Raw genomic sequence first — 26,857 nt, 5'->3', positions numbered from 1 at the left:
TAAACAAGATTGGATTTGCTATCTGACTGCTTATTTAATTTAATTGTTAATTGGGGCAAAGGGTAGATTAGAGGGGCTATGGGTCACCTTAAGTCTATTTCTAAATAAAACTAGTTACTGAAGTACTAGGTTTTCTTGTAAGCAGGGGAGAGGTAAAATAAGGGAAGAGAACACTGCACACTGATTTGAGTCCAATATCTCAATAGTTCATGGAAGTTTTGAAGAAATTAGGTTTCTTGACAGGAACCAGCGATGTTTTAAATAGGAAACTGAGATGTTAAGATTTCCGTCAGTGTCAGAAATCCCCAAAAGTATCTTGAATGGCCCCGAGAAATAGTGCCTCCTTCCACTCCCTTCTGTATCTCTGCACCCAAGAACCTGCTCCTCAGGAGAATTTCACAGAAGTCCTTGTTCAGTTCCCAACTGTTGTTCTTGCCTCATGCACTGTAGAGCTCTCAACTTCCATTTTCCCCCAATGGTTCTTTTGGGCTACTTTCCATCATTACAATATCCCTTTTTTTTATTTTTGTGAGTCTTTTGCTAAAAGCTCATGCCACTTGTGCATTGTCTTTTCCTATTCTTATCCTATATTCTATCCCACCAAAATAATAAAATTCCTATCTTACTATCTTACTCTATCTAAGATTCTATCTACCTATGCTAAGAAATGTATATTACAGAAATAAAACCCAAAGGGCAGGAGAAGGTTAACCTGAAAGTTACAAATAGATGAGTGAGGGACTTAAATCTCATGAGCCAGTACCACCGCCCAGCTTCCTTGCCTGTATTTAGATGGGAATGGGACTTAAGGTAACTCACCTCAGATCATATAACTAGAAATCACTAGATAATCAGGATTTGAACCTAGACCTTCATGACTTTAACCCAGTACTCAGATAGCCATAAATTAAACTCATATTCTCTTTCACCAAATCCATTTTCACTTAGCTTTCAACCATCCCCTTTTGCTAATCTTCTGGGAGAATTTCATGATAGAATGAGAAATCTGTGTGATACTACAAATCAGATACTCCTGACAAAACTATTGCACAAGAAACTCTGTCCAAGATGCATACTTCAAATGGCTCTTCAGGTGAATTTGTGTGATTCCCTTCCATTTAGAATTTTAGGCAATGACACATAGGACCTAATAAGTACCCATAATGTATTTGGAAGTCTCAGGACCCCTGCTAATTTAAGCTGATCTGTAAGTAGCAGAAGAGAATTAGAGAAATGATTTGAGTCAATCAAGTTGATAGGGTTTGTGATGGTTATAGCTGCTGGTGAGAACTTGCCAATGAATCAATAGATAATAACCAAATATCTATACAATGGCCCAGGCATTGTGCTAGGCTCTGGGGAACCAAAGATATTTTCTAAAAGCAAAACTTCCTCTAAGAAAACATATCCAGATAAAATCACAAGAAAAACATACATGTAAGATTGGAGAGAACTATGAACTATGTGAAAGATATTTTTAATAGCAAAAGAAGTTTCATCACCTAAATTTCAGTCAATTGATTGAGCAATGTCATTGTTTTAATATTAGTTATTGAAGAGAAAGAACAGAGTGGTCAAGTGACAAAAACATTGAACTTGGAGCCAGAGAAACTGGATTCAAATTCTAATTCAATGATTTGCCCAATAATTAATATTTTACCAACTTTATAATTCAAAAAGTTGGACTAAATGAATTCAACTTAAATAATTTTAAGATTCCTAATTTGGACACATAAAGAGAATTGCTTTCCTCAAATATAATGACACAATAGTAGACTCTACATACCCTGTTAATCTAGACACTTTATTTAATAAGGACATTTTATTTTATAAACATTCATCCATTTTGCTTAAATTGTCAGATTTCTTAGCTTATAATTGGGCAATATAGCTTTTAATAATTGTGTTGATTTCCTTTTAATTTTTTGGTGATTAACACTGTGTTTTTTATTTATTCCATAGATCTACTTATTTCTCTATTTTATTGATGTATTTCAATAAAATAGAGTTCTCTCCAAGTACTATGTTGGCAGTATTGGTATTTTATACTTTTCATTACATTCAGTGAGATTATTGGTTTTTTCTATAACTTTTCTTTGACAATCTCATTCTTTAGGATTATATAAGTTTCCAATTAATTTTAATCTTTCTTTTCATAGCCTTTTATTGAATGAAGTCTTTACTGCAATATGCTTTTAAAAGGAATCATTTTATGTGTCTACTTGTTTGCATTTGATTATGAATATTTTATCCCCTAATACATGGTCAATTTTTGTGTATGAGCCATGTAGAACCAAGAAAGAGATATCTTGCTTTATATTCCCCTTCTGTTTTATCCACAGATCTATTATATCTAACTTTTCTAAAATTCCATTCATCTCCTTTAATTCTTTATTTTTCTTTACTTTTTGGTTAGAGGTGAAAGTTGGGTCATACCCTCCCCTCAGAATAGTTTTATTCTCTATTTCCTCATTTAACTCATTTAAACTTCTTGATGGAATTGGATGCTATGGAATGTGGTGCATATATGTTTAGTATTGATGTTGCCTCATTGCCTAGGTTGCCTTTTATCAAGATATAGTATCCCTTTCGCGGATAATCATGGCTGCAATCTAGACGCCACAAGCTTCCTCTCCCCAGCACCAAATGAAATAGACTACATCAAAGGAGCATAAAAATCACCTTTGGAGGATCAGAAGGACTCCCCAATATTCCTCAGTACCCTACAGAGGCAAAGGTACATGGGGTTTGAACATTTCCACACGAAAATAAGAAGGAGGCAAAGCTTGCACAGAAATGTGAACTGAGCCGCCCTTCCCCCCCCACCTCCCCCACCAAACCAGAGAGAGCTAACGGAGCGCTCACTGGGACAGCGAGTGAGTGGGGAACTTCTCTGTCTGGGGGGCGCTCCAAGGTCCTTGGGATCTGGGGACTGACAGGAAATAACGTCTCAGGGCTGTCCCACAGGAGAATTTTGCTCTGAGACAGACTGCAGAGCCTTACTCAGGGCAGTTGCACTGAGCATCTGGGTGGAGCTAAACACCAGGGGAGGACCACGCGCTGATTATCTGGATGGAGCTGAATACCTGGGCTGTTTGGCTGTGATCAGGGGTCCAGCCCTCTAAGAAACATTGGAGGCTGGGAAGAACTAGTCTGAGGCAACCTAAATTCACAGAAAACCTGCCCATATCACACAGACCCCAGACCAAAAAGGAAAGGGGAATAAAACCACCAAAGGGATGGCTCACGTGGCCCAAAATCAAGACTCCAGGAAGAAAGGGAAAAAGATGACTATTGAAAACTTTTATGGAGGAAGTACACAAGGAAAAGAAGAGAAAGAGGATGAAATCCAAAAAAAAAACTCATACATGCCTCCCAAAATGGAAACTATCAACAAGCTCTGAAAGATCTCAAACTGGAACTTACCCAAAAGATGGAAAACTGGAAAGAAAAATTGGAGAAAGAGATCAGCAGTCAGATAAGACTGCTCAAATGGAAAAAGAGCTCAAAGCATCCAATAGGAGGGCAGACAAAGCTGAAAACAAAACCAGTCCCTAACGACCAGAATTAAGCAACTCAAAGAAAGTGAGATCATAAAACAGCAAGAATCAATAAAGCAAAGAAAAAAAAAATTAATGAATTAGAAGAAAACATAAAATATCTCACTGAAAAGGTCACAGACTTGGAAAACAGAGGGAGAAGAGACAACCTCTGAATTACCTGTCTCCCAGAAAACCAGAGATAAACAATAACCTCGATATTATTCTACAAAACATTATAAAAGAAAATTGCCCCCACGTTCTGGAGCAAGGGGACAAAATAGAAATAGAAAGGGTTCATAGAACACCCTCTACACTAAATCCCCAAAAGAGAACCCCTGGGAATGTAATTGCCAAATTCAAGAGCTTCCAAAAAAAGGAGAAAATCCTACAAGAAGCCAAGAAGAGGAGCTTCAGAAATAGGGGAGCTCCCATAAGGATCACACATGACTTAGTGGCTAACACACTAAGAGACCTCAAAGCATGGAACATGATATTTAGAAAGGCAAGAGAGCTGGGTCTCCAACCAAGAATCAACTACCCAGCAAAACTGACTATATACTTCCAGGGGAAAGTATGGGCATTCAACAAAATAGAAGATTTCCAAGCATTTGCTAAGAAAAGACCAGAACTTAGTGTAAAATTTGATATCCAAGCACAGAAAGCAAGAGAAAAAATGAAAAGGTAAATATGAAAGAAAGAGAAAAGGAGATAAATCTTATCTTTTTCTTTAAGTCAAACTCGCTTCTATAAGGACTACATTTACATCAAATTATATATATATATTAATATGTGGGGAAAATGTTTTGTGTAACTCTCAAAAATTGTATAAATCATAAGAGTAGTTAGAAGAAACATGCATAGGGAAAGATTGGAGCATTAAGAAGATTTGGGGAAAGTGGGAGCAAAGAAAGGAAAAGGGATGGGGGAACCATCGATAACACTAAGATTTACTTCAAGAAATAGGGGGGTCTTAATAGAATAATCTTTCCCATATAAAGATACACATGGGAAGGGGAGAGGAAGAACTTTCATATGAGAAGAAGAGGAAGAGAGCGTGGAGTGGAATTACTTAAGCCTTACTCTCAGTGAAATCAAATCTGAGAGGGAAGAAAATCTAGATCCAATGGGATCCTGAATTCTATCTTATCCAATAGGGCAAGAAAGAAAGGAAAATTAAGGAGGGGGAGTGGGGAGGGAGTATAAAAAGGGAGGGAAGGAGAGGGGGGAGGGGAAGGGAGCATAAAAATGGAGGGGCTTGAAAGGGAAGCATCTCAAGGGAGGGGACTAGGGGGACTGACCTAAAGTAAATCACTGGTTCAAAAGGAGATAACTAAAGAAGAAAGGTCAGAACTAGGGGAAGATATCAAAATGCCAGCAAATCCACAAATGACAATCATAACTTTGAAAGTGAATGGGATGAACTCACCCATAAAACATAGACAAATAGCAGATTGGATTAGAACACAAAACCCTACCATTTGTTGTCTTCAAGAAACACATATGAGGTGGGTTGACACTCACAAGGTTAGAATTAAAGGTTGGAGTAAGACCTTTTGGGCCTCAACTGATAGAAAGAAGGCAGGAGTTGCAATCATGATATCTGACAAAGCCAAACCAAAAATAGACCTGATCAAAAGGGATAGGGAAGGTAAATATATTCTGTTAAAAGGGAGTATAGAAAATGAGGAAATATCACTAATCAACATGTATGCACCAAATGGTATAGCATCCAAAATTTTAATAGAGAAACTAGGAGAATTGAAGGAGGAAATAAACAGTAAAACCATATTAGTGGGAGACTTGAACCAAACACTATCAAGTTTAGATAAATCAAACCAAAAAATAAACAAGAAAGAGGTAAAAGAGGTGAAAGAAATCTTAGAAAAATTAGAGTTAATAGACATATGGAGAAAAATAAATATGGAGAAAAATAAATAGGGACAAAAAGGAATACACCTTCTTCTCAGCACCACATGGCACATTCACAAAACTAGATCATACACTAGGTCACAGAAACATGGCACTCAAATGCAGAAAAGCAGAAATAATAAATGCAGCCTTTTCAGATCACAAGGCAATAAAAATATTGATCGGTAAGGGTACATGGAGAGCCAAATCAAAAATTAATTGGAAATTAAATAATATGATACTCCAAAATAGGTTAGTTAGAGAAGAAATTATAGAAAAAATTAATGATTTCTTGGATGAAAATGACAACAGCAAGACATCCTTTCAAACCTTATGGGATGCAGCCAAGGCAGTACATAGAGGAAAATTCATATCCCTGAGTGCATATAATAGCAAATTAGGGAGGACAGAGATCAAGGAATTGGAAATGTAAATCAAAAAAACTTGAGAACGAACAAATTAAAACCCCCCAGAAGAAAAACAAACTAGAGATCCTAAAAATTAAGGGAGAAATTAATAAAATCAAAAGTGACGGAACTATTGAGATAATAAACAAGACTGGAAGCTGGTACTTTGAAAAAAACAGACAAAATAGACAAAGTACTAGTCAATCTAATTAGAAAAGGAAAGAAGAAAGGCAAATTAACAGCATCAAGGATGAAAAGGGGGATCTCACCTCCAATGAAGAGGAAATTAAGGCAATCATTAAAAACTTCTTTGCCCAATGGTATAGCAATAAATATACCAACCTAGGTGATATAGATGAATATTTATAAAAATATAAATTGCCTAGACGAGCAGAAGAAGAAATAGATTTCTTAAATAATCCCATATCAGAAAAAGAAATCCAATAGGCCATCAAAGAACTTCCTAAGAAAAAATCCCCAGGGCATGAAGGATTCACCAGTGAATTCTATCAAACATTTAAAAAACAGCTAACTCCAATACTATACAAACTATTTGACATAATAAGCAAAGAGGGAGTTCTACCAAAATCCTTTTATGACACAAACACGGTACTAATTCCAAAGCCAGGCACGACAAAAACAGAGAAAGAAAATTACAGACCAATCTCCCTAATGAATGTAGATGCAAAAATCTTAAAAAGAATACTAGGAAAAAGACTCCAGCAAGTGATCAGAGGGGTCATCCACCATGATCAAGTAGGATTTATACCAGGGATGCAGGGCTGGTTCAATATTAGGAAAACTATTCACATAATTGACCACATCAACAAGCAAGACAACAAGAACCACATGATTATCTCAATAGATGCAGAAAAAGCCTTTGATAAAATACAACACCCATTCCTACTAAAAACACAAGAAAGCATAAGAATAGAAGGGTCGTTCCTAAAAATAATAAACAGTATATATCTAAAACCATCAACTAATATCATCTGCAATGGGGATAAACTAAATCCATTCCCATTAAGATCAGGAGTGAAACAAGGATGCCCATTATCACCTCTATTAATTGACATTGTATTAGAAACACTAGCAGTAGGAATTAGAGAAGAAAAAGAAATTGAAGGTATTAAAATAGGCAAGGAGGAGACCAAATTATCGCTCTTTGCAGATGACATGATGGTTTACTTAAAGAATCCTAGAGATTCAACCAAAAAGCTAATCAAATAATCAACAACTTTAGCAAAGTTGCAGGATACAAAATGAACCCACATAAGTGATCAGCATTTCTATATAATTCCAACACAGATCAGCAGCAAGAACTAGAAAGAGAAATCCCATTCAAAATTACCTTAGACAAAATAAAATACTTAGGAATCTATCTCCCGAGACAAACACAGGAACTATATGAACACAACTACAAAACACTTTCCACACAACTAAAACTAGACTTGAACAATTGGAAGAACATTAACTTATAAAGGATAGGATGAGCCAATATAATAAAAATGACCATACTACCCAAACTCATCTATCTATTTATTGCCATACCCATGGAACTTCCAAAATTTTTTTACTGATTTAGAAAAAAACATAACAAAGTTTATTTGGAAGAACAAAAGATCAAGGATATCCAGGGAAATAATTAAAAAAAATACAAAGGGAGGGGTCCTTGCAGTCCCAGATCTCAGACTATATTATAAAGCAGAGATCACCAAAACAATCCGGTACTGGCTAAGAGACAGAAAGGAGGATCAGTGGAATAGACTGGGGGCAAGAGACCTCAGCAAGACAGTATATGACAAACACAAAGATCCCAGCTTTTGGAACAAAAATCCACTATTTCATAAAAAACTGCTGGGAAAATTGGAGGACAGGGTGGGAAAGATTAGGTTTAGATCAACACCTCACATCCTACACCAAGATAAATTCAAAATGGGTGAGTGACTTGAACATAAAGAAGGAAACTATAAGAAAATTAGGCGAACACAGAATAGCATACATGTCAGACCTTTGGGCAGGGAAAGACTTCAAGACCAAGCAAGACTTAGAAAGAGTTACAAAATGCAAAATAAAAAATCTGGAATACATAAAATTATAAAGTTTTTACACAAACAATACCAATGTAACCAAAATCAGAAGGGTAGCAAAAAATTGGGAAACAATCTTCATAAAAACCTCTGACAAAGTTTAATTACTGAAATTTACAAAGAACTAAATCAATTGTACAAAAAATCAAGCCATTCTCCAACTGATAAATGGGCAAGGGACATGAACAGGCAGTTGTCAGCCAAAGAAATCAAAACTATTAATAAGCACATGAAAAAGTGCTCTACATCTCTTATAATAAGAGACATGCAAATCAAAACAACTCTGAGGTATCACCTCACACCTAGCAGATTGGCTAACATGACAGTTATGGAAACTAATGAATGCTGGAGGGGATATGGCAAAGTGGGGACACTAATTCATTGCTGGTGGATTTGTGAATTGATCCAGCCCTTCTGGAGGGCAATTTGGAACTCTGCCCAAAGGGTGATAAAAGACTGTATGCCCTTTGATCCAGCTATAGCACTGCTGGGTTTGTACCCCAAAGAAATAATGAGGAAAAAGACTTGTACAAGAACATTCATCGCTGCTCTCTTTGTGGTGGCCAAAAATTGGAAGACGAGGGGATGCCCTTCAATTGGAGAATGGTTGAACAAATTGTGGTATATGTTGGTGATGGAATACTATTGTCATAAAAGGAATAATAAAATGGAAGAATTCCATGGAGACTGGAACAATTCCAGGAAGTGATAAAGAGCAAAAGGAGCAGAACCAGGAAAACATTGTACACAGAGACTGATACATTGTGGTACAATCTAGGTGATGGACTTCTCCATTAGTGGCAATGCAATGTCCCTGAACCATCTGCAAGGATCTAAAAAATACTATCCACAAGCAGAGGACAAACTGTGGAAGTAAAAACACCGATGAAAAGCAACTGCTTGACTACAGGGGTGGAGGGGAGATGACTGAGGAGAGACTCTAAATGAACACTCTAATGCAAATACCAACAACAGGGAAATGGGAGTCTTTTTGCTAGTATCCTTTTTAAGATTTTTGCTTCTATATTCATTAGGGAGACTGGTCTATAATTTTCTTTCTCTGTTTTTGTCGTGCCTGGCTTTGGAATTAGTATTGTGTTTGTGTCATAAAAGGAGTTTGGTAGAACTCCCTCTTTGCTTATTATGTCAAATAGTTTGTATAGTATTGGAGTTAGCTGTTCTTTGAATGTTTGATAGAATTCACTGGTGAATCCATCAGGCCTTGGGGATTTTTTCTTAGGAAGTTCTTTGATGGCCTATTGGATTTCTTTTTCTGATATGGGATTATTTAAGAAATCTATTTCTTCTTCTGCTCGTCTAGGCAATTTATATTTTTATAAATATTCATCCATATCACCTAGGTTGGTATATTTATTGCTATACCGTTGGGCAAAGTAGTTTTTAATGATTGCCTTAATTTCCTCTTCTTTGGAGGTGAGATCCCCCTTTTCATCCTTGATGCTGTTAATTTGCCTTTCTTCTTTCCTTTTTTAATTAGATTGACTAGTACTTTGTCTATTTTGTCTGTTTTTTTCAAAGTACCAGCTTCCAGTCTTGTTTATTACCTCAATAGTTCCGTCACTTTTGATTTTATTAATTTCTCCCTTAATTTTTAGGATCTCTAGTTTGTTTTTCTTCTGGGGGGTTTTAATTTGTTCGTTCTCAAGTTTTTTTGATTTACATTTCCAATTCCTTGATCTCTGTCCTCCCTAATTTGCTATTATATGCACTCAGGGATATGAATTTTCCTCTATGTACTGCCTTGGCTGCATCCCATAAGGTTTGAAAGGATGTCTCGCTGTTGTCATTTTCATCCAAGAAATCATTAATTTTTTCTATAATTTCTTCTCTAACTAACCTATTTTGGAGTATCATATTATTTAATTTCCAATTAATTTTTGATTTGGCTCTCCATGTACCCTTACCAATCAATATTTTTATTGCCTTGTGATCTGAAAAGGCTGCATTTATTATTTCTGCTTTTCTGCATTTGAGTGCCATGTTTCTGTGACCTAGTGTATGATCTAGTTTTGTGAATGTGCCATGTGGTGCTGAGAAGAAGGTGTATTCCTTTTTGTCCCTATTTATTTTTCTCCATATTTATTTTTCTCCATGTGTCTATTAACTCTAATTTTTCTAAGATTTCTTTCACCTCTTTTACCTCTTTCTTGTTTATTTTTTGGTTTGATTTATCTAAACTTGATAGTGTTTGGTTCAAGTCTCCCACTAATATGGTTTTACTGTCTATTTCCTCCTTCAATTCTCCTAACATCGAGGTTATTGTTTATCTCTGGTTTTTCTGGAGACCAATAATTCAGAGGTTGTCTCTTCTTCCTCTGTTTTCCAAGTCTGTGACCTTTTCAGTGAGATATTTTATGTCTTCTTCTAATTCATTAATTTTTTGGCTTTGCTTTATTGATTCTTGCTGTTTTATGATCTCAATTTCTTTGAGTTGCTTAATTCTGGTCATTAGCAACTGGTTTTGCTTTTCAGCTTTGTTTGCCCTTCTATTGGATGCTTCAAGCTCTTTTCCAATTGATCAGTCTTATCTGTCCGACTGCTGATCTCTTTCTCCCATTTTTTCTTTCCAGGTTTCCATCTTTTGGGTAAGTTCCCGTTTGAGATCTTCAAGAGCTTGTTGATAGTTTCCATTTTGGGAGGCATGTTCTGATTTTTTTTGGATTTCATCCTCATTCTCCTTTCTTCCTTGTGTACTTCCACCATAAAAGTTTTCAATAGTCACCTTTTTCCCTTTCTTCCTGGAGGCTTGATTTTGGGCCATGTGAGCCATCCCTTTTGTGGTTTTATTCCCCTTTCCTTTTTGGTCTGGGGTCTGTGTGATATGGGTGGGTTTTCTGTGAATTTAGGTTGCCTCAGACTAGTTCTTCCCAGGCTCCAATGTTTCTTAGAGTGCTGGGGCCCTGATCACAGCCAAACAGCCCAGGTGTTCAGCTCTACCCAGATAATCAGCTCATGGTCCACCCCTGGTGTTTAGCTCCGCCCAGATGTTCAGCTCAACTGCCCCCAGTACAGCTCCCTGGGCCCCCTTTGCTTGGGGCAGGATTCTCCAGTGTTTTTCCTGGCAGTCCCCAGATCCCAAGGACCCTGGGGTGCCCCCCCCAGACAGAGACGTTCCCCACTCACTTGCTGTCCCAGTGAGAGCTGCGGTAGCTCACTCTGGCTTGGTGGGGGAGGTGGGGGGTGGGGGAAGGGCGGCTCAGTTCACGTTTCTGTGCAAGCTTTGCCTCCTTCTTATTATTGTGTGGAAATGTTCAAACCCCAAGTACCTTCGCCTCTGTAGGGTACTGGGGAGTCCTATTCTGCCAAAGGTGATTTTTATGCTCCTTTGATGTAGTCTATTTCGTTTGGTGCAGGGGAGAGGAAGTGTGTGGCGTCTAGATTGCAGCCATGATTACCCAGAACTCGGTTAATTTTATTTTTAAGGAATTATTTTCTTCCATCAGATTTTGTAACTGCTTTTCTATTCGACTGATTCAACTTTTTCAGGAGTAATTTTCTTCCTTGGATTTTTGTACTTCCTTTTTCTCTTTGTTCTAGTTGTTAGGAAGTTGTCTTCTTCAGTGACTTTTTATGTATCATTACCAACCTATTGACTCTTTTTTCACAATTATCTTGCAATGCTTATCCTGCTAGTGCTGGATTAATCTGGATTCTCCTTATCCCACTGCCATTTTGCCTGCATGTAATGCACTCTTTTGCTTATTTCCTCTATGCCACCTATGCTGAACTCCTCTCACCTCTTATTTTAGTGAGGCAGCTTTTTCCTGCCTTTCTCCTATGTTGTTTTGGGAGAGAACACTGTTTTGCTCCATCTTTTTCTGGTTCTGCTACTCCAGAATTCATTTTGTGGTGTTTGGGGGATGTTTTTTGGAGGTGGGGTTGAGGAAGCTCAGAATATTCCTTCCTTATTCTTACATTTTGGGTCGAACAGAAATATTTTAAAAATGTATTAGGTTTATTTATTTGTTGCATTCAAGTTCCGTTGTATCTCTCCCTCCCCCTCTCCTTTGTTTATATTAGAGAAGGCATCATTTGACTATATATATATATATATATATATATGAATATATATATAAATGTTTATATATACACACATTTGTGTGTATATGTATTTCATATATGACACATATTATATATCATGTATGTATATGTAACTCTTGTGCATGTTTCTATTTGTCAATTCTTTCTCTGAAGGTATATATTTACAGTTTTTCTTCAAATGATATATCTATTGCTTTACATTTTTTGTTCGTTCTGTTCATTTCATTTTTCATAATTTCATGTAATTCTTTCATGCTGTTTTTAATAAATCTGCACATTATTTCTAACAGAAGTACTCCATCACAGTTATATGTCATAATTTGTTCAGCAATTAGCTAATTGATGGGCATTCCCTCATTTTCCAGGCCTTTGCCACCACAAAAAGAGCTGCTATAAGCATTTTAGAAAATATTAGTTCTTTTCCTCTTTTCTTGATTACCTTAGGAAACAAACCTAATACCTTGGTTCAAAAGGTATACACAATTTTATAAATTTTCTAGAATAACTTCATATTGCTCTCCAAAATCTGAGTGGTTCACAGTTCTTCCAACAATGTATTATTATCTCCATTTTCCCACATTCTCTCCAACATCTGTTATTTTGCTTTTTCATCATTTTGGTCAATTTAATAGGTTTTATATTTCAGGATTTTTTTTATTTTAATTCCTTTAATCAATAATGACTTAGGGTATTTTAAAATCTGGCTATATATTACTTTTATTTCTTCATCCAAAAACTGTCTATTCATATCTTTTGACTATTTATTAATTAATGAATGGTTCATATTTATATAAACTTGACAATGCTCTACATATTAGAAATATGAGATATCTGAGAAAGTATATATACATTTCCCCTAATTTACTGCTTTCATTCTAATCTTGGCTACATAAATTTTATTTGTATAAAACTTTTTTTAAAAATTTAATACAATCAAAACTATTCATTTTAAATGTCACGATGTTGTCTGAAAAAAATGTATTAGATGCCTCTTTGCCTCTCTAAGATATTCTTCTTACACAGAGTATACTCAACATAATAATAGTATTCCAAAGCTCTTTCTGAGCTGAATTCTTGTTTGCATTTGCTTTACTCAAGGCTCTCAGTTCCATTCCCACTCTAAATTCCCTTTCAAAAGCAAAGCAAATAAAAATTTCCATGACATGATATCATATCTCAGTGATAATATTTAGGGAAAATAGAAGTATAAGCTAAAAGTAAGACACATTAGCAACAAACTTATCACCATTGTAATAAGGAAAGGAGAGAAGCCTGTTTGTACCCATTTCTCTCCTTTCCTTATTAAACCATCCATAGTTCAAACCATATATACTCCTAATGTCTGGGAATGAGAAGGCAGATCTAACCTGGTTTTATACCTGAAAGGCTTCTATCAGCCAAATGCCTAGAGGAACTAAATATGACTTGCTGATAAATTATCCACTAGAGAAAACAAGAGGTACTGTGTTCTAAACTTGAATCATTATCCCTGCAATAACACAAATGCTGAAATAACAGGAAGCTGCCACTGGCACTCCTGTTGTGGATGGACATGATCCCCAGGGACTGGAAGAGCACAACTACAAATCCCAAGGATTAGGACAAACAAGAGAACCTCCTGAAGCTGCAGCTGTAATGTTTCACCAGTGCCAAACATGCGGCCTTGGCAAAAGGACAAAAGGCAAATCAAATAATCATAAAGCCTTTGGTAGGATGCATAATGCCATTTCATTTTGTTTTCTCTCCTTTTCAGATCCAGCACTATTCTCAAAATGTTTATCACCAAGGTGTGTCCCTACTGAATATCTACAAGTTCTGCTGGGACAAGAAAAATTCCCCTTAAACCAAAATTCTTGTGGAAATGTGCCAAGACCAAAATATTTCTTATATACTTTAAACTTGCCTTAATAGTTCAAGGACACCATGATGGGTGGTAATTATTTCATTCTATTATACTAAGTGATCCCACAATTTTGTAGCTTCTTGTTTCTACTTAAAATTTCTTTATCTCCTTCCCATGTGTCCATTAGATTGCAAACTCCTTGAGAAGGGACAAATCTTTGGCCTTTCCCAGCACTTAGAAAAGTGAAATAACTTTTAAAAAGATTTGTTTACTTGAGTGGCCTATTACTTCTTGGTATTATCAGTATGTCTATGTATTTCATCCCCTTCCACTTTCTAATTTGTTGCATCATATCTGCTCTGAATTTCAGAATCAAATGAAAAGGATTTTTGATTTATACATATAGTATCTGTTCCCTCCAATTTCAGGTGTGCTTTCATAGTCAGACATAGTCAATCAAAGAGGTTCCCATTTATAATATTTCATGTTGTAACCAGCTACCAAGTTACCAAATGCCTTTCCATACTCCAAAATCTCTAAGGTCTTTTCATTAAACATTATCAGGATTTCTCAGGAATCAGGGTCTCCAGGATCTTCAACATCAATATCACTAACATTCATATACAACAACTACTATGTGTCAGTCACTGTGTTAAGCACTTCACAATTATAGCATTTAATCTCACAATGGAAGAGGGAGCTGAAGGAGGGTAGAGGTTAAGTAATTTGCCCAGTTATACATCTAGTTAGTGTCTGAGACCACATTTGAATTTAGTCTTCCTGATCCCAGCCCTAGTATTCTATGCACTACACCATCTAGCCAAGAACACAAATGACTACTTAAAAGAGTTACATTTATTGGCCATCCCACTACTTAATAGAGCAAAAGAAAGAGGGTTTGAGGGAGGATATAAGATTTCTCAAAAATAAAATCCTTATTCTTCAGTGAAGAGATTTTGATTTGTCCAATTTTTCTGAAGCCTTTTCTATATATTATGGGTTATTGGTTCTATACCAGCTATCTGGATTAGTGTGAGATGTTATCACTCACTTCTATGCAAAGGATCAATGGAAGAAAAATTAATTTAAAAGAAGAAAATCAACAATAAGACAGAAAATGGATGAACATCAGATGATGTGACTTCACACAATTCATTTTCTCCTACAGTTAAGAAAGTGTGAGCACCAAAACAGATTTGTTTAGTCCTGTCAATATGGAAAGCACTCCTGCTAGTCATTAAGGGGTTCTATCATTTATAATCATTTTCCATTTGTTGAAAACAAACACTGAAAATATGCCATGAAAACTTCCTAGAACGTCTGTTTCTCATTTGGAAAGCTTTTTCACAGTGATGTGTTGTTTCAGAAAATTCGGTCAGGGAGCAACACCAGATTTGCTTCCTACTGTACATCATATGGTTCCCCTTTGAACCTGAAACATTTCACAGGGTGGCAACAGGGAGAGAGAACATGAAGTACAATGATATCATACTCTGTAGAGACACACGTATAACACATGGTTGCTAATTACTGATTATAGCCTTGGTTAGTTTACATCAGATAGAGAAAAATGCATGAAACAGCAGCATCAAGTTATTGAAAATGATTGCATGGGAAAGGTTTAATAACCAAAATCATCTTCTAGTAATGATTCCCTGAAGACAATACCTACTAAGATTTTTATTAGCTTGGAAGTTTACCTAAATTCTAATCAAAGCCCATATTGATTTGATTTCAAAAATACTACTGATAAAAGCAGTATCAAAACTATCTAGTACCAGCTATGAAATAAAAATATAGATCAGTGGAAGAGAAGAGATATACAACAAACACTTATAAAAGATTGTAGTAACCTTGTGTTTGACAAAAGTAAAAATTCAAATTTTTGGAATAAGAATTCATTATGTGATTTTTAAAAACTTCCAGGAAAACTGGAAAGCAGTATGGTAGAAACTAGATATAGAACAATATCTTACAAGACAGTGTTACCAATATAAGATCAAAATGGCTACATGATCAAAGCATAAAAGGAGATAAATTGAGTAAATTAGGCCAGGGAAGATATTAACTATAATATTTACATATTGGAGAGTAATTTAAAGATAAACATGAGATCATGAGATAGAAAACATTCTAACATGGAAAAGGGATCCTATTGAATACATTCTCAGAGAGAGGTCTCCTATCTAAAATAGAGAACATTTTCAAATAAGTAAAAATATGAGTCATTCCTGAATTGACAAATGGAAAAAAGATATAAACAAATAATTTTTGGATGAAGAAATCAAAGCTATATATATATCCATATTAAAATTCACTGTCATTATTTCTTTAATTAATTATTTTTTCAGTTACATGTAGAAATAATTTCTTTCTATTCTTTTCTGACACTTCAGGATTCAGATTTTCTCCTTCCCTCCTTTTCTCCCCCTCCCTAATATGGTAAATAGTTTGATAAAGGTAATACCAGTATTGTTATGCAATAAGAATTTGCATATTACTCATGTTGTGATAGAAGACAAACATATCACACATGCAATAAAAATTACAATTACATGAAGGAAATAAAGTGAAAGATGGCACACTTTGATATGCACTGAGACTCCAACAGTTCCCTCTTTATCTATGGGGATCATTTTTATATTGAAGTCCTTTTGATTATCTTAGAAACATGCTTTGTTGATAATGCTTTAATCTTTCACAATTTATCATCATGTAATATTCCTGTTACTATATATATTGTTCACCTGGTTCTCCTCTCCTTGCTTTGTATCAATGAATATGTCTTTACAGGTTTTACTGAATTCATTTTCTTTGTCATTTTTTATGGTGCAATAGTATTTTCTTATAACCATACATTACAACTTGTTCATTCAATTTCCAAGTGATAGAAACCCCTCAATTTACAATTCTTTGCCACTAGAAAAGTAGCTGCACAAATATTTTGATACAGATAGGTCCTTTTATCTTATTTCAGGATTCTTTGGGATATAGATCCAATAGTGGCTTAAGGTCTCCCCTTAGGTTTGGGCATACACTTTTGGTCTCACTCTGTACTCTATCAGGAAAGGCACTGATCAAATTATAGCCCCAGGCTTAGTTTTTGGTCTCACTGTGAACTTGACCCAATCAGGCACACCCTTGATTGCCCCATCCTGGAGCTTTACCCTTAGTTTTGGGCAAAAGATCAGGGGGTCCCCCTGTGAACTGTGTGAACTGTGTCCTCACCACAAAATGTGAACTGTATCCTCATCCCAAGCCCAGACAGGGATTTCTGGCTTTGCTCTTGGCCCACACAGATAATCCCCCTTATGTCCAAACTGTCCTGGGCTAGTGTTCCAGACTTCTCCACAGGTTTGAAATTTCAAGGGATGTTGGTTGGCTTGCACCACTATTTGCCCAGGCAAGATCTCAGGATATGAATATTGGCTTGGAATTAGGTTCCAAACCTATGAAAGCAGATGTGGGGTGGGGGTAGGGGAGTATGTGGCTTGCTCTTGGCTTCCACTTCCCTCCTTGCTGTAGCCACTTGCTGGCTCTGTTCTCTCACCCCAGTATCCCAGATGTTCTATGCCTACCTTTTGGTTTCTTTTTTCTTGAAAGTTGTTTTACTCTGTCTCTTTTTATTTCACTCCTGTATTCATTTTATGGTGATAATTTAATCTTGGTTGGAGAGGATTCTTGTGGTGACACTGAACTGCTCTGGTTTACTCCTCTCTCTTGACTCCACCCCTAGAATATTTTTAAAACAAAAATAAAAGTCATATGTATTATATATGTGTGTGTGTGTTTGTGTATGTATTCATAGTAGCCCTCTCTACAGTAGCAAAGGATTAGAAATGCAATGAATACACATTACCTGGGGGAATACCCCAAAAAACCTGTAGTATATGTAAGTATTTTATAAAGAAATTATAATTAATACAAATATGTGGCATGCAGAGAAAAGTAAAGGAAAGAAGGAATGAAGGAAAGAAGGCAAGAAGGAAGGCAGGAAGGAAGGCAGGAAGGAAGGAAGGAGGGAAGGAAGGAGGAAAGGAAGGAAGGAAGGAGGGAAGGAAGGAGGAAAGGAAGGAAGGAAGGAAGGATGGAAGGAAGAAAGGAAGGAAGGAAGGAAGGAAGGAAGGAAGGAAGGAAGGAAGGAAGGAAGGAAGGAAGGAAGGAAGGAAGGAAGGAAGGAAGGAAGGAAGGAAGGAGGGAAGGAAGGAGGGAAGGAAGGAAGGAAGGAAGGAAGGAAGGAAGGAAGGAAGGAAGGAAGGAAGGAAGGAAGGAAGGAAGGAAGGAAGGAAGGAAGGAAGGAAGGAAGGAAGGAAGGAAGGAAGGAAGGAAGGAAGGAAGGAAGGAAGGAAGGGGACAACAAGGCAGAGAAGGAAAAGGGAGGAGATGGAGAAAGAGGAGAAAAAACACAGTGAGTCGGGGCAATTAAGTATACATTGTCTATCTCACCCTAAAAATAGAGTGCTCCAACTACAAAAATGTGAACATTTCAGCCCTCTGTTACTTTATTTTCCTAGTCACTATTTATCTGATATCATACCCCAGCTCTGATCAATTGATAGGTGATGGGAAAAGATGATCAGGGAGAAATTCAGAATTCAGTTTTTGAAGGCAGATAATCATTAAATTCCAAAATGTCAATGGTCAAGGAAAAAAAAAAACACCTTAAAAAGTCAAGGAAAGAAAAATTAATTACATACTATAAAGTACCAATTAGAATCTCACTTGATTGTTCATGAGTCATAGGAAAAAGTAGACAAAGTTGATAAATATATACACATAAATAAACAAAGGCTAAAACTATGTGAATGGACCCACAAATTGCCTATCCTGTAAAGAGCCAAAGTGGCCAGGCAGGCTATGGCATTGAAAAGATTGCAACCTAGATCATAACCAGAATAAAGAGAGAGTGAAAAGATTTAAGATGGAAACAAGTTTGTTGCCTATGGAATAGGCCTTTCAGAGAGTAAAACAAAAAGGGGGTGTGGGGCAGAATTCAGTTGATGTGGGAGGTGATAGGTTTGAAATATTTATAATTTAAATTTACATATTTACTATAGGATTTTTCCAAACCTAAGAATAATTACTATATTACATTAGCATTTTATATAAAAAGGTATTCTATACAGTTTTAAAAGGAGACTTTTATGGTCTTAATTCCAAAAGTCAATACACACAAAAATATATTTTCCCCTTAATCTTTTTAATTATATACAGCCATAGATGCAAAAATGTCAGTTTAAGTATTTCCCCATAAATACAGAAACACATTTAAAAAGAATTATCTTAACAAAATTGAATTTATACTAGCAATGTGAGAATTGTTCAGTAATAGGAAAATAATAAATGGGCAAATGGCCAATGAAAAAAGGATAAATGCATTATAAATCATGAAATTTAAATGTTCAATGTCTTTTATAATCAGAGATAAGTAAATGAAAATTTACTTAAAATGCCATTTCATATTCTACAAATTAGAAAAAATAATTTAGTGATAAAGCAGAAATTTTTCTCTGATTTTCATTCAATTTTACTCATATTCATAAGTCAATCTACAGATACATATCATCCCAGCTAAATAATTTCATTACTCATTATTCAAAAATTTCATTGTATTATACCAATTATGACAGAAAGAGTAAATTCTACCTAATTTTTTTATGATCTGAGAGGTTCAAGGCCTGGCTTCACAAGAAACTCATTCCTCTAACTCTATAAGAACTCCTCATAGTGACTATTCCATTCAGTGTTCAATTTACCTAGTAAAAGACATTTGGGGCCTTACAAATATTTAAACACAAGTTTAGTAGAAAACCTGATAAGGTAATCCAATGTTCCACATTTGTGACTTTCAGAACCTTTCTTCCATTAGTTTACTTTTTAAAAAAATAATCCCTTCATAGGGTTTGGTTAAAACTGAGGCAAAGTTTCCATTTAGACACCTGGTATAAGTATATATGCAAATATCTTATGGATTTGTGATTTTACCAGTATAGGGAACTCTGGCTGCAGAAACTTTTTTCACAAAGTTATGATGGTGTAGGTGAGTTTGGAGAGTGTACCAAAGTATATAAACATTCTTGTCTAGGACTTTCCACAAGAGCCTACTGTTAAATGTTTAACAACTGACTCTCTCCAAGAGAAAATAAATGTATACTCAATGAACTTTTAATTTTCATCTGCATTATTAACAGTTTCTCCATTACTTTCTTAAATCTGAACAATGAACAAAACAATAAATCAAGCTCTGCCAGTTTCCAGGGTATGAATATTGATACTAAAAATCTAATATTCTGCTTATACAAGTCTGTATGAATTAGCTCCCACACAAAAATGACTACATAATTAGTAAGTATAAGAGTTAGTTTATTCTTCAACTTAAGCCTAAGTACTTTTTCTACTATTACACTCTGCCTCTTCATAGTTATGATAGGTATTAAATATTTATTGAGGTAAATGAAATTGAGTTAAGTTGAAAATAATTTGTGTCAACTTTAATTTTAATAGAACAGAAAGCAAGAGAATGGCATAAAGTAAAATTGTAGGAAAGGCTTGATAAGGTGTTTGGTTTTCATATTTAACCATTGAGGGTCAATGGTGCTGATGACCAGCAAAGACAGTTACCATCAATTTCTCCTTAATTCTTATGCAATTTTAGCTTTTCTCTTTCTTCTTAAAAATTTCCCAACAGTAACCTGCCTGTCTGACATTATATCAAAAATCAGGCCTGCTCTTCTTCATTCTCATTTCTCCCTTTGTCAGATTAGAGAGGTCTTGCCATATTTCCAACATGGTGGAATAAAAAAGGGAAGTGTTTTGCATAAGGAAATGTTACCCTGGTTCTGTCAGATAAAATGATATTCTGAGAAGTTTAATTCAGAGAGATTTTTGTTCATACAGGTGTGTTCTTTCACCAATGGGATGAGACTGACATTACTAAAAAAGCATAATGACTTCTCAGGAATCATTAGACTAGTGCTGCAATGATCAAACAATAGACTATGGATAGATTCCGGTGGCTCCATGAACTTCAATAAGAAAATAATTGAATTTTTATTTTAATTAACTTTTACCTAAAAAAATAATATTTCCTTCCATTATGATTGTAGGCAGCAAAAATTATGAGAAGAGGTCCATAGTATTTATTTGGCTGCTAAAACGGTCTGTTATGCATATGTACACTCATATGCACACAGGTCAAGAATTCTTGAACTAATGATTTTCCTTTCCCTACTAACCATGCAGGCACAGTATTAGTCAGTGTGACATGGCTAAAGGCCTTGATAGCCACCTTCCCACTTGCCTAAGTTTCCTGTGACTATTATGATCTTTAAGAAGTTTACACCATGGCAGGAACCTATCACTGGATACCACAAAAAAGGTCTTATTGTGTCACTGACTTGTTCCTAAATATCACCTCTCTACCTGATTCTCAACTTGTGGCCCCATTTATATGCATAAATGAAATGGTATAAGTCAAGTCAGCAAGCATTTATGAAATGCTTGCTTTATGCCAGGCAATGTTAGGGATATTAAATATAGAGGGGAAAGACAATTCTTACCCTCAATTAACTCACTTTCTAAAGAGAGAAGAATACTGAATATTGCCTTCCTCAAAAAAAAGGGGGGGAGTTGAAAAGCAGGTGCAGAGTAAAAGGGAAAAGGCATGATGGAGAAAGTGGCCTAAGGAATCAGGAGGGAAGCCTAGAGAGGAATGAAAGAGTAAAAGAATAAAATGTATTAGTCAAATAGATCAATTAGAGTTCTGAAAGGATGAAATGAAATATAATACAAATTTGGAATCATCACATTTACCCTTATCAACAATATGTTGTGAACTGCATACCACAAAGTGCTCACTTATAGACAGCTGTCTGTTCGAAGGCATTAAATTTTTATTTTCTGGTAGAAATATTTGGAAATATTATGATCAATTACAGATGAATCAGTCCACTTCAGATAAAAATCCTACCTTATCTGGTTTTTTTCCTCACTTTCCTTCAGTCAAATAATTATAGTCACAATTGTATCCTGTTGATTATCTAGTTTTGATGATACCTCCAGCACCTTGCAAATAACATTGAAAAAATATTTTTATTTTCATTTCTATTATTTGACTAATTAGTGTAAATGGAACACATTATCATAAACATTTCAGTAAGTCTGGCCATATTGCCCTGGGTTTTTATTATTAATTTGCTAGTACCAAGAGTAACAGTGAAAATTAGATTTTAAAAACAGACAGCACAAACAAAATTGTCACTGGACACACTAAAACCCAAGTCATCTGTTATCCGAGCAAAACAAGGACATTAAAATTAGTCAATTATCTCTGTCCTTATTTCCTTTAAAATTATATGTTGATATTGGACAAAAGCTGATCTTCCTAGTATGGGGTTAGAAGAGATCATTTTGTGGCCTTTGTTTGTTTATTTATTTTTCCTGTTATTTCTGTAACTAAACCAAACCAGAACATTAACTTTCAAATAAATAATAATACACACATATATGTGTATGTATGTGTGTCCAAACATGCATATGTACACAGTGTATGTTTTCTTATGTATAAATCAATTTAATGGTTCAGTTATTAACATTCATTGAGCAATATGTTATAATATATTTGCTAATTATACATGTTATTATGAGTATATATATATATATATATATATTTCCAAGAAACCTAATAGTCTCCCTTTAAGTTAGTTTTCAAGCATCATTGAAGCACAATATCACACAGCAAATTCCAGTGAAAGGGAAAATTTAAGAATATGGAATGATCTAGTGTTTAACCTATCCCACTATTTTCTTATTACTTTTAATACCATTGAACTTAAGATCTAATATTAAAATATATCCTGCCTTCACCTTCAAAGAAGGTGAAATCAGTCAGAGCTGTGCTTTAAGATCTTTTTTTTTAATCATTAGAAAAGGTTCATATAGACATAGAAATATTCCCACACCTACTCACTTTTAACTAACAGCATGAATTTTTCCAGACACCTGCATAAAGGTTAAATATATTGTCTCCAGTTATTAATTACATTTTTCCTCAAAATAAAGTTGTGACCCCTATTATGCTCTGGAACTTCACTCAGGAACCATGCTCAGGAACTTCACCTCATCAATACCATCTTCTAATGCTGACAGGATGCTTACACTTCCTCTCCAGAATGCACTTCTGACTGATCTCCATAGGAGACACTGTCTATGTCTCAGAAACATCTTCATCCTGGAAGCTCACTCCATCACTTGACCATTTTCCATATTGGAAATACCTTCTCCCTCTAACTGGCTTGTTCCTCCCAAAACCTGTGGCTTCTCTCTCTAATTGACTTTCTTCCCAAACCTCCATTTTTAAGGTGAAAGTTCAACCATGAACAGCTTCATCAGCCAGGCCAACTATGTCTTCATTCCTTTCCAGGCTGTACTCCTGACGTCATAGGACTTTATCCATGTCCCCAACCCAGGTATCTTCATCCTTTTTAAATCCCTGATGTGTATTGTCTTATCCCCATTAGAATTTGAGCTCCCTGAAGGCATAAACTATCTCTTTCTGCTGGTCTTTATATTTGCAGTGCAACAGGTATATAATAAGTGTTTAATAAATACTTTTTAACCTTGTTGTTAACTTTACTAGAATGCTCATATTGTAGTAGCCCTCAGACTCCAATATTAAACCATATTACTTGAGTCAACCATTCCAGAAGCAAATTTAGCCCAGGATTTAAAGAACCTACTACAGAAAGCTGAACTAAGTTTGTCTGTAATTCGCAATCCCAAATAGGACAGAACATAATTTATACTAGTCTCCACAGAAATTCCTTTTCCTTCTTCCCACTTAAGGCTCATCTTACATGTAGTCTTCCATAGCAAATTAGACTGGTTGTTTAAGATACCTGAATGCTCTAAAATGATGCTGTCTATAAGTATCTTGTTTATTACTATAAAGGAGAAACTAATGTTTGCAAAGGCAATAAAGTCAAATAATTGTGACAGAACAACAAAAATAATTCTGTATACATATCATTATAATGTTATCCATGTATTCTTCTATTTGAATTACATAAAGGTTGTGTGATGTAATAGATAGAGGGAAGACCTCAGAGTCAAAAAATGAATTACATAAAGGTTGTGTGATGTAATAGATAGAGGGAAGACCTCAGAGTCAAAAAGTCCTGCCTATGACATCCTGAATTTGTGACCCTGGACAAGCTACATAACCTTTCACTGTATGTTACAGGTGAGTTGTCTATATGCATTAGCAGAGGTAGCTTTGACCTCAGAAGTTCCCTAACATTGATAAATCACAGCTATCGGTCTGTGATGGTGATTGTGTGAACATGGCACACAGACTACAGAGAATAGGCCTTTTTGTTTGTTTTGAGAGAAAGGGACCTTCGATGTTGTTTTGAATTAAAAAGGGTGATTTGAAAGACTGATCTTTGTGATAGCCAAGAACTGGAAATTGAGGGGATTCTTATCAATTGGGGAATTGCTGAACAATTTGTGTCACTACTGTGCAATAAGAAATGGCAAACAAGTTCACTTTAAAAATCACACAGAAAAATCTATATGTAATTACAAAGAGTAAAACAAGCAAAAACCAAGAGAAGTATTAAATAGCAATAGAAATATAATTTGAAGAATGACATATATATATATATATCGATAGACAAAGAACTGAAACATTAAAGCAAGTAAGACATAGTTAATATATATGTATATTTTATGTATATATCTACATATCTTTTAAAATATTTTACTTTCATGATTATATGTATAAACAATTTTCAACATAAGGTTTCCCCAAATAAGATTGAAATGATTTTCACTCTTCCCTTCTGTCTCTGTTTCTGGAAAAAGTAAGCAATTTGACATGGGTTATACATGTATTATCATGCAAAACTTAATTCTATATTGTTTATTATCTTAAGATAATACTAAATAAAAACAAAACACAAATAAACTAAATTTAAAATAGTATGCTTTGATCTGCATTCTGACTTTAACATTTCTTTTTCTGGAGGTGAATAGCATTTTGTCATAAATCCTTCAGAATTATTCTGGGTCATTTCTAAGAGTACATAAGTCTCTCAAAGTTGATCATTGTTCAATATTGCTGTTTCTGTGTACAAAGTTTTCCTGGTCCTGCTTGGTTCATCCTACATCAGTTAATAGAGATTTTCCTATTTTTTTAAATCCTCTTGCTCATCATTTCTTATAGAATAATATTCAATTACCATCATATAATGCTATTAGTCCAACCATCTCTCAATTGATGGACATATCCCCAATTTCTAATTCATTGCCACCACAAAGAAGTTCTATAAATATTTTTGTACAAGTAGTTACTTTTCCCTTTTTTGATCTCTTTTGGATATAGATCTACTAGTGGTACTACAGGATCAAAGGATATGCAGTTTTATAGCACCTTGGATAGAGTTTGGGAATGGATAGATCAGTTCACAATTCCACAAAAATGCATTAGTGTCCAATTTTTGCCACATCCCCTCCAAGATTTATCATTTTGTTTTAACATACTGACCAATATGATAGCTTTGAGGTGGTACCTCAGAGTTCTTTTAATTTGCATTTCTCTAATCAAGATAAATTTAGAATAGTTTAATATGATTTTTGATAAGCCTGAATTCTTCATCTGCAAACTGCTTGTACATATCCTCTGACCAGTTGTCAGTTGGGAATAACTTGTGTTCTTATAAATTTGACTCATTTCTTTATATATTTGAGAAATTAGACCTTTATCAAGAAATTTGTTATAATTTTTCCCAGTTCGTTGTTTCCCTTCTAATATTGATTATATTGGATTTGTTTGTACAAAACTTTTTCATTTAATATAATCAAAATATTTGTTTTACATCTCATAATGTTCTCGATCTCATCTTTGGTTATAAATTCATCCTTTTCCCAGAAATACGATGAGTCAACTATTTGATGTCCTCTTAATTGCTTTATGGTATCACCCTTTATATCTAAACCATATATTCATTTTGATCTTATCTTGTTATAGGATGTGAGACCCTGGCCTATTAGTTTTGGCCATACTATTTTCCAGTTTTTGTTAGAGTTCTTGTCTCCAAAACAGGTTTTTTTGGCTTTGTCAAACATGAGATTGCTATGATCACTTACATCTAATTAAGATATTGTGTATCTAATCTATTACATCAATCCATCATTCTATTTCTGTTTTCTAGACTATTTTGATGATTACTGCTTCATAGGACAGTTTGAGATCTGGCACTACTAAGGCACTTTCCTTCACATTTTTTTCATTAATTCCTCTAATATTCTCAATTTTGTGTTTTTCCATATGAATTCTGTTATTTTTTCTAGTTCTTTAAAATAAATTTTGGTAGTTTGATTGGTGTGCCACCAAGTTAGTGAATTATTTTTGTATGAATTATCATTTTTATTAAAATAACTTGGTCTAGCCTTGAGAAATTAATATTTTTCTGGTTGTTTAGATCTGACTTTATTTGTGTGAAATGTGCTCTATAATTTTGCCCTGATGATTACTGTGTTTGTCCTGGCAAGGAGATTACTGGGTATTTTATATTGTCTAGAGTTATGAATAGACTTTTCTTTCTAGCTCTTACATTGTAAATTGTTGGTAATATGTAGAAATGCAGATAATTTATGTTTATTTTGTGTCCTTCAACCATATAAGGTTATTAATTATTTCAACAAGATTTTTAGTTGATTGTCTCACAGTTTCTCTGAATACCATCATATCATCTGTAAAGAGGGATAGTTTAGTTTTTTCATTGCCTACTTCAATTCCTTTGATTTTTCTTGTTTTATTCCCAAGAGCTGGCATTTGTAGAACAATATTAAATAATAGAGGTAATAATGGGCATCCTTGCTTCATTCCAGATCTTATTGAGAAGGCTTCCAACAAATTTACATTACATGGTTTTAGAAGAATATTACTTATCATTTTTTAAAGGCCCATTAGTTCTTTTGTTTTCTAGTGTTTTTAATGGGAAT

The sequence above is a fragment of the Monodelphis domestica genome, chromosome 2 (genome assembly GCF_027887165.1).
Source record: "Monodelphis domestica isolate mMonDom1 chromosome 2, mMonDom1.pri, whole genome shotgun sequence".
Classification (NCBI taxonomy): Eukaryota; Metazoa; Chordata; class Mammalia; order Didelphimorphia; family Didelphidae; genus Monodelphis; species Monodelphis domestica.
The sequence above is the reverse complement of the archived record's forward strand: the minus strand, read 5'-3'. Positions refer to the sequence as shown.